Genomic DNA, 9,763 nt, shown 5'->3' on the forward strand with positions numbered 1-9,763 from the left:
ATATTGTTGTGCTCTCGTCTGTAACGTTAGTTTATCAGTGTCCGTGGAGGCATGAAGAGAAGCACACAACAAAGATAATCCGTTGCAGGAACTTTACTTAGTAAAGCATAACTTTACAACAGCGGGGTTTATGCTCTTGCCCAGTGCTGATGGGTTTGACTACAACCATCTGCACCGGAGCCTGCGAGCATACTGACGCTAAACATAAACCAGTGAACTAGTCCCCGTGTAATGACGTAACAGCATCTAATTGGACAATACAGAACTCATTATTATAATATATATATATATATATATATATATAAAAACTGTAACTCAGCTTATATTTAATTAACTAAGACTAACAAAATGCTAACATCATTATTGTATTATAACGTCTTTCAGAACAGAAATATGGAAAAATTGAAGGTGTACGAAACTCTCAGACAACAACTGGATAATGGTATGTAATGGGCTATCTGTTGTATTAATTAAATTATATTAGATACAGTGTATCACCACATATACATGGTTAGGAAACTTCGGCAGGTTTTATTCACTTTTGCTTTGCCTGATTTATAGATGAGATTACTCAAAAGGGCTTTGATGCCAGAGTAAAGGGTGTATTGCTTGAACGTGGTGCAGAAGGAACATCAGGTATTCCGTTTTTTATCTTTACAGATTAGCAAGACTTATATTCATTTAATTAATTATCTTCTATATACTTTGTTTTTCTCTTTAACATTCCAGAGACCAGCAAAACATGGAAAATTTAACATGATTTAACAACACTTGGACCAACTTGTTATTTCTCTTGTTCCAAGATAAAAATGGCTCCCATGGAGTGGAAAACAAGAACTGCTAAAAAACCAGGAAGATATCAAAAAATCATCCTTGAAGAGGCCCCACCACGGATAATTGTCACAGGCACTGAGGGGTATGATGAGCTCCTAAAACTTGGCCAGGAGACATTTTGGTCAGACGAGAGAGAGGGGAGTGTGTTTACTCTCTGCCAAGCAGATGGGACGAGGTGGACGAAGGAACAGTTCCATCAGGAATTTGGATCCGTGGCAGAGATCCCAAACGTCTGGAAGCGAACATTTTACATTGAACGTAGAGAAATGGGTATTGTAATGTTGAAATTACATGGCATGTGTGTGTTATAAACTTGCTCTTGTGCTAATACAGTACCAATTGCATGTTGTATCTACAGATGTCATTTGCCTTGATGAAAGCTCAATATCAGGTATGTACCATAAGTTTTGATGACACATTTTAAGTGCCATGTATGTTTTGTAATACATAACAGTTGCTCATTAATTATATTGTTTAGTATGCGTTCCATTTATTTATGTATCACTCCCTTCTTTTCTCAGGAATTGGTGAAAGTGAAGTGGACTCATCTATGGTAACTTCAGTTTACTAATTTATATTTTTAAATAAAGTCTTACTAAAATATTACTGTTGAATATTTGGATGTTTAGATAACACTGATGATCTTGATGGTTGTTTGTAGGATTTCCAACCAAAGAGATCCAGAATTTTAGGAAGATGTACAGACCAAAGTGTAGTGAGGGGCTTAGGTTCAGGCCAGCATGCTGGGAGATCAGAAAGCGCTGATCAAGTTCCAGGTTCAGAAAGATCACTTTACATATATACATTCATACATTCATTCATTCATTCATCCATTCATTCATTCAGACAGACAGACAGACAGACAGACAGACAGACAGACAGGCAGACCGACATTATATGCTGATCCAAATTCAGACTCACCAGTTGCAGTGAGATCCACTAGTGCTGATAAATCCTTAAAGGGTTAGTTCACCCCAAATTAATATTTGATATGAATTACAGATTACAGTAACCATGGATGTCCAGCTCCAAAAAAGAGCACTCTCAAAAGCCATGTGATAGGTTTTAATGTGGAAGAGAAACTAGATCAAGGAGAATCTTGGTCAATTGTTATTTTCAATTTTGAATATTCATAAAGGTCCTTATTTCATTACAACACAAAGATAATCAACAACATGCTTTTTGACTATGAACAAAGCTTCAATAAATGTCAAGATTTTAAGAATAATGAAAATTAGTGCATTTATCACAAAAAAAAAAAACTATTATATTACTTTACATTGTCATTCCTTGGTGTTTAGTTACAATGTTTAATCTTAAGGTTTGTAAACCTCCAAATTTGTAAACGGTTACAGTAGTGTTAAATTGTCATGCATTTCAGTTATATGCATAAATCATGCATTTCATTAGGTTAGTTTTGCCACTGTCAAGACAGTTTACATAATTTTAAGTAATGTACACAGCAACATAAAACTTTGAAAAGGATTGCGGTCTGTGAGATAAAAAATGAGCTCATGATTTACTTAACTTAATCTGTTCACTGTTGTATTGTAACTGTTACTCCTGGTCAAAAACTTCCATAATTTTATAGTTTATATGTGGGATCACTTATTTACCACTAAGTGTAATGGTGAAAAACATGAATATTTATCAATGCATAAAATTTAGTATTGCATAAAAACTAGTGCCTGTAACTGATCCCAGAATACTTTAAATATACTTCATAAATTGTGTGTATGTCTACTTTTTGTCCTTCTGGAGCTTGACATCTGTGGTCATAATGAACTGCCCTTGAGTAGAAAATGTTTTAAACATTGTTACTTTTTCCCTTTTGTGTTTTAAGTGGAAATAATAATACCATATGCAACAGCAAGAGGGTGATTAAATCATGGCAGAATGTTAATTTTAAGGTAATCTAATTGATTTTTCAGACCAAAGTGTAAGTGGGTACACTCCTCCAGAACTTGTTGCAGAGAAACCCATCCAGGAAGGCATAGGATCTGCAGAAAAAGATGGATGTCCACAAAATCAAGTGTTTTATGTTTCGTCCAATGTTGTCACCATATTACCATCATGTAAGTATAATATTGCCAACCAAGACACATAAGTTTACAATATTTTTTGTTAATTAGGATTAAAGTGGATATATTCTTTAAATGCATGAAATAATAGCATTTTTTTTCCAATCTCAACTTTATTAAATATAGTATATGTTCCGCACCTACCATATGTGGACGAGTCGCAAATCCATTACAAAGAAGAGAACCTGCTGGGTGAAGGTGCCTTTGGAAGAGTGTATAGAGGCTACTTTCAGGGCACCCCTGCTGCAATAAAAAAGATTCTGTATGGCACCGCAGGACTTCCAGACCAAGATATCCAGCACGAGATTCTGGTCTTACTGTAAGATTAATTCTATCTTATAATTAAACATACATTTTAATTTTATCTTATATTAACAGTTGGGGAGAATTGAACAGTTGGGAATAACAACAGTGCATTTCTACTGTGTGCTAGTTATATTGTTGTCATTTAAGTTTTACTTGATAATTTGCTAAATGCCTGTAACATTTCATTGTATTTTATAGCCGACTGAGCCATCCCAATATTGTTCGACTCATGGACAACGCCTTCTTGCTGGCCAATGAGTATATACATGGCACAACCCTGGAGGATGCACTACACAATGACAATTCTTGTTAAGGTAAAAAAAAAAATAATAATATTTTTCATGTAACGTTTTTGAAAAATTGTCTTAATATTTAATAGCTAATACTTAAATGCCAAATCAAAATATAAGAGGGAGATCCACACTCTGTTACCTTATTCTCTTTTATTAAAGGGGTCCTATTATGCTCTTTTACAATGTTTTGAATTTGTTTTGGGGGTGTACTAGAACATGCTCTCATGCTTGGTGGTTCGAAAAACGCATTCTTTTTTACATAATTTACATTATTACAATACCTTTCTCCCCATCCTGGCACAAACGGCTCGATTAGTTCTGGGTTTGATGAAGGCCCGCCTTCCTTGCACGCACGGATATTGCAAGACATATTACAGTGGTAACGTTATTCGTTTTTGGCTAAATCACGTTTTAGATAGGATGTCAACAACCGCTAAAAACAACTGCATCTACTATGTACAGATAAGTGCATATGTATTATTTTTATTGTTATTTAATTCTAACATTATAACATGAATTGCAGTGAAACTGTTATACAGTTGAATTTATTTATACCATAGTCCAGTGTTTCCCAGGCGGCATATATATGCAGCGCATTGGCCCTCCAGGGCAAGATTTGAGGAACCCTGCCATAGACTGTAAAAACCATAGTATATGTGGGCATATAGATGCAAACTCATTCTCTGCCAGCAGGAGGCGCTGTTGGAGTGGTAGAGATCAAGGTTTCCCCGGTAATGGCTGTACACAAAGCAGCGCTCAGCTCTAAAAAAACACTGCTTCATCAGACATTACATGCAAGATTAAATGAAAATGACATCCAATTTTCTGAAGACAGTCGGTTTCCTTCAGAAATACAGTGATATAAAAACACCCGCACTCAATGTATGGGAAACACTGTAGTCTCATAATTGAAGTGTAAATTCTGCAGATTACATCATTGTCCAGTATTGTACTGTCAGCAATTTATTATAAAAACGTTTTCATAATTGTAACATACATATTTACATACATAATTATTCAGGTGCATGTGTAATCACTTAAGAAAACTTGAGGCTACAGCAGCACTTCTTCTTCGTCGCCTTGTCTGATGCACTCAACCAAGTGTTCTAACCACAACCTCGCCCCTCCCCACCCCCCAACCATTCGAATTTCCGTAGGCGGGAATTATTTTAATGATATTCTAATGGGCCGCTTTGTGCCAGGTAAAAAAACGCTGTAGTCCAAACGAGCTGTTTGTTGTAGTTCTTGAAAAGGGATTTTTTTTAAACTAAATGTCTCCCTTTGGAGTGGACTTTGAGATTTGTAAGTTTGAAGATCTTTTTTATGCCCAAACATACACACTACACACTGACTAAAATTCAAAAAATGAAAAAGCATAATAGGACCCCTTTAAAAACAAGTTTTGTACTAATTATTTCTGACCTTTTGACGTTGATGAGAATTCAGATTCGGACCAGTATAGTAGGAATCCTGATCATTTGGATTCGTTTGGATTCCTACTGAAATGACTGGATTTCACCCGCAAAAATTCACTGAACAATGGTAAATGGGGCTGCACCTTTTTTCCCCCATGTTTTTTTAGACATACTTTGTGACGGGAAAATGCCCTCCCATGCCCTTGGCCTGTAAGAGGGTCGGCCTTTTTGAGCAGCGCCCCCCGGTGGAGAGAGAAAAGAGCCTCATGCCTGATTGGCTCTCGGTAATAACTGCCTGTAATCTTGCTCTGTTTTTGTTATTTCAGTCCTTCTGTTTTTCATTTGTTGCTCCTAAATGGTAAATATCTGATTTATGTGTAATGTTTAACCTTTCTCTCCTGTAGAAAAACCTGAAGCGCATTTATGAGCTTGTAATAATGTTTAACCAACGATCTGGAAACTCCCAGACTACCATTTCGGCAGAAGAAGCCGCCGAGTCTCCAGGTCCAGCAGCACACTGTAGCTTCTCTCCAGGCATGCGTTACCCTCCCAGCCTTCCTGAGGACCTTGCTCAGACACTTGAATCTTCACCTTTGGGCTCCTGCAAAAAGAAAAAAGACAAGACTGCTAAAGCCGTTAAAACCTCCCCCGTCAACTGAGGAGCTAGAAGTGGTTCTCAACCAGTTACCAACCCTTTTACCAAAAACTATCACTGTTCCAAGTCTGTGACTTTCAGAACCTTTTCATCTCGCACCAGTTCTGAGGCCAGAACCGAATTCATGCTTGTCTGGAAACAGAGCTACGAATGGTCCTTTCAAGTGAGCGATTATAGTATCTAATGTGTCAAACGTGCCTCCGATGGGACGAAACCCAGGTGGAGATGTTGTCACTTTACCGCCTGCTCCAGTTGCACCTGAACTGAGCTCTTCAAGGACTATTCCTGTGAAAAATGCTGTAGAAACACCAATGGGTGTCTCTGGTTCTCCACAGAGAGCTCAAGTTGGTGCAACTCAGGGGGATGTAATCATCATGTCACCTGCTGCTTTGGCACCAGAGCTGAATCCCTGTCCTTCAGGGCATATAACTGTGAATCAAACTGCACAAATAGTCACCTCTAATGCTCTAATTACTCTTCAACCGCCTACGGTTCCCGACACCTTAATATGTCCCACCACCATCATAAAGAAGTCCACAGCCAACATCCCATCGGCTAAAGATAGTCACTACTGTTTTACTCTGCTTAAAGTTATACCAAGGGATTCTGGTGGTCTAGTTCAAATATATCAAAAACCTCTAAATCAGTTTCTTCTCCTTCCTCCAGGCTATGTGTTTGCAAGCAGCAGCCTTGGCCATCAGATAGCTGGACAAGATCAAACCTTAAAAGGTTCATCAGCTCTGAACAGCACAGAGTTGAAACTCAGGAAGCAACAGAGAACTCCAGACATTTTCCACAGCATTGATGGGCCACATGGAGGTCCACTACAGATGACAGCCGTTCATGATGCTCCTTTTGAGGGCTTACAAGAAACCGCTGCAGCAGAGGAAGAACGGAATAATGATGATGGAGGATTGATTGAGAATGAGGTGGAAGAGTGTGGTGAGAAGGACCCCAGAGAGCTGTTTCTCACACTTTCTGAATCCTCTGGGAGCCCGACGCCCAGCATTGAAGGGGAAGATGCTGACATGGAGATGCTTGTGAGCAGGAGAGAGAAACTAGAGGAGCAGAAATCAAACGAAAGGCAAAGCAGCAATAGGCTGACGGGGGTGGAGAAGGACAGGGGTGTTTCAGACATCCTGTTTGTGCCAGAACTTCAGATCAGATCATTTTTAATGCTCATTGAGATATTTAAACTGAATACTAATACTTTACTGTAATACAAAACATTTTCATACTGTAATGCAAAAATACTAATTATATTATTGGTATTTGATATTATTATTAAGTAAATTATTATTAAATAAAATATACAGTATCTCACAGAAGTAAGTACACCCCTCACATTTTTGTAAATATTTTATTATATCTTTTCATGTGACTAAATATTATTTTTTATATATTGTTGCATTTTTTATTTTTATATTAAAAAAAAAAAAAAATTCTGCTCCGCTTTGGATAAAAGCGTCTGCTAAATGACTAAATGTAAATGTAAATATCATTTTGATTATTCTTTTTACTATTTTTTTTTTACTTTTTTATATTTTATATTATTTATTTTATTATAAATTGTTATATTAAGTTTAAGTATTTAAGTATCCTATCTCTAGGAATTACAAAAACAAATAGTAAAATGTCTACATAATAATGTTATAATAAGAAGAATTTGTCATGAAATTATATGCTACAATGCAAAAGCTTACTTTTTTTTTTTAAATAGGCATCTATACAAAATCTCTAATTTTTTCTTTAGGGGGTAAAATATGAGCAGGGCTTGTTTTCATAAGATTCACCCAATAATAGCAGTTCCTGTTCATGCATTCTGTATTTATGAGATGTTAGATTAACCTTGTCATTGTAAACACCAGAAAACGATTGAGAAATTCTCACATCTGGCCACAAAGACGAGAAGTGAAAAGGAAGGAAGTTCAGATGATGGAAAATCAACCTGCAGGTCAGTTCAGTCATTATGAAGGAGTCCAACAAATACATTTATTGTGAATTCAGTGAATTCTGTAGCTGAAACATTAGCTTTAATAGTTATGCAGGCACATTTACAGAAATGTTTATCAATGTGAAATGTCCTTTTGTCCATTTCCCACCATACCTGTACTGTGCAGAGTCCTTTGGTCCTTTATGATGATGCACCTGATGACGATCCTTACAGAGACACTAAAGATGTTGCCTTTGCCCAGGCTTACCTGGAGAAGGCAAGAAATATTTAGATGCGCACAAATATTAATGTTCGTTTTTATGTTGTGACAGGTCCATTTTTTAGTCTGATATTCTGTCTGTCTGTCTGCAGGTCTATGAGGTGCTGCAGATGGTGCCTGGGAAAGTGGACGAGTTCTTGAGTGTTCTCTCAGAGTTTGAGAAAGATCCAGAGAGTCGCACGTCACTAGAGCTGCTGAAGAGACTCAAGCCTGTGCTGAGCGACTGGCCTGAGCTGCTTCGAGATTTTGCTGCCTTCCTGCATCCAGATCAAGCCAGAGAGTGTGGCCTGGTAGAGCACAATTAACAATTCTCTCATATTCATGGCTAAATAAAGCACACAATCATAAGGTTTCATGGTAAAAACGATGCTCTTCCTAATGTGTGGCTTTAGCTGGAAGAGCAGCAGGCGTTTGAGTGCAGTAGACGCTTTCTATGCCAGCTGGAGTGTACTTTTGGAGAGCAGTCTGATCTCTACAGAGAAGTGGTGCACATTCTACAAGGAGGGTCTGTCACAGGATCTTGTTGTCTTCAGAGAGGTATTTGAAAAGGGCACTATCAGACAAGCAGTCCTTCCTTGTTATTCTGGCATTTGAGCATCTCTTCTGTTTTTCTAGCATTAATCTTTTTACTCTTTGTTTGCATGTTTTATTGTGTAGGATGTCAGTTTCCTGCTCCTTTGGCCTGGCTCATTTACTTATTTTTTTCAGATGAAAGCTCAAATAACATTGCTGTTCCGTGATCACACTGATTTGCTGGAGGCATTCTGGGAATTTTTTAAGCAGCTATACCCACAAGTGCAAGATGAGGATCGTGCAGACAATGTGGAAACCAGTCAGGGCTTGGAAGGAAACCATGCATGTCAACCAATCAGAACTGTCTTACCAGATAAAAAAGTTGAGCCTGTCAAAACAGCCAATAAACACAGAAGAAAAAGAGACAAACATGTTCTGGTATCACCTTCTCCTCTTACAGTTGACTTTTCAGTGTCTATAAAGATCTCAAGCAATCTGAATTGTTTGCATACCACATAATTGTAATGGCAGTTTTTTTTCTGACATGTTTTATCACTTTCTCTCAGATGGCAGAAACAAAAAAGAACAAGGCCAAGAAACACAGTGTGGCAGCAGAGTCAAAAATAGAGTTCAACAGTCTTCGTTTAACGCCACGGGAAGCTCAGTCTGTGCCAAGAATATCTCTCGCTCACCAAATGGGAAAAAAGTAGTCCTCTGGACGAGGTTAGAAATGTTGTGCAACATTCGTGTCTGACATTACGCAATACTTACATTTTTTTTATTTCACTGTTGATCATGTAATTTCAGAAATATTTACAGAAATATTAAACAGAGATAGCAAACAGGATACATTTCATGATCATATTCATATTCATGATCTGAAATGAATGCTTCTGTGTTTTGTTTGTGTGATAAAAAAGGGAGGCAGACCGTGTAATACTGACCACCTGTCAGCAGAGAGGAGCCAAGCCGGCCATGTTTCATGCCATTGCAGCTCAGCTTGGCAACAAAACAGCCAACGTGGTTTGCTTTCTTTCACATTCAGAGGCTTTCTCACACAAAGATCACGTCTAGGTCATATTTCACCCTAAAATCTAAATTAGAGAGTAAAATGTACTTGAAATTCATTCCTTAAAATAGACACAATGCGAAATATCATTTATTTCTTATTTTGGGGTGAAATATGTTCTCTTGAGCTCAAACATTTTCCTCAGCATTGTGCAGTAACCTTTCATCTAGTGCAGTGTATGCTGCAGTCCAGTGGTGGACCGTAACGGAGTAGTTTTACTTCGTTACTGTACTTAAGTAAATTTTTCAAGTATCTGTACTTTACTGGAGTAGTTTTATTTTGAGTAACTTTTACTTATGCTTTGGAATGTAGTGAAGTAAAAGATCGTACTTTTTACTTCACTACATTTCATAAAACATATCGTTACTCCTTATAATATATCAC

The 9,763-nt window shown here is 37.5% G+C and overlaps 3 long non-coding RNA genes and 1 pseudogene across 3 annotated transcripts in view; all 4 read left to right on the forward strand.

Annotated features, from left to right (window-relative positions):
* The first annotated feature begins 377 nt into the window (after positions 1 to 377).
* LOC107711302 (uncharacterized) lies at positions 378 to 753 on the forward strand. The gene is made up of 3 exons (XR_001636688.1): positions 378 to 442; positions 562 to 636; positions 730 to 753. It is a non-coding gene; the product is annotated as an uncharacterized LOC107711302 (long non-coding RNA).
* Positions 754 to 1,358: 605 nt separating this feature from the next.
* On the forward strand, positions 1,359 to 3,454 carry LOC107711301 (uncharacterized). Its single transcript, XR_001636687.1, has 4 exons — positions 1,359 to 1,387; positions 2,766 to 2,909; positions 3,042 to 3,234; positions 3,420 to 3,454. It is a non-coding gene; the product is annotated as an uncharacterized LOC107711301 (long non-coding RNA).
* A 33-nt stretch (positions 3,455 to 3,487) lies between these two features.
* Positions 3,488 to 8,791, forward strand: LOC107711292 (uncharacterized; annotated as a pseudogene).
* A 191-nt stretch (positions 8,792 to 8,982) lies between these two features.
* The window catches only part of LOC107711303 (uncharacterized), a 1,410-nt gene continuing 629 nt past the window's right edge, over positions 8,983 to 9,763 (forward strand). The window contains exons 1-2 of the long non-coding RNA XR_001636689.1: positions 8,983 to 9,033; positions 9,231 to 9,333. This is a non-coding gene — a long non-coding RNA (uncharacterized LOC107711303). The remainder of the gene's footprint in view (positions 9,034 to 9,230; positions 9,334 to 9,763) is intronic.

The sequence above is a fragment of the Sinocyclocheilus rhinocerous genome, unplaced genomic scaffold (assembly GCF_001515625.1).
Source record: "Sinocyclocheilus rhinocerous isolate Xijiao unplaced genomic scaffold, SAMN03320098_v1.1 scaffold86, whole genome shotgun sequence".
Classification (NCBI taxonomy): Eukaryota; Metazoa; Chordata; class Actinopteri; order Cypriniformes; family Cyprinidae; genus Sinocyclocheilus; species Sinocyclocheilus rhinocerous.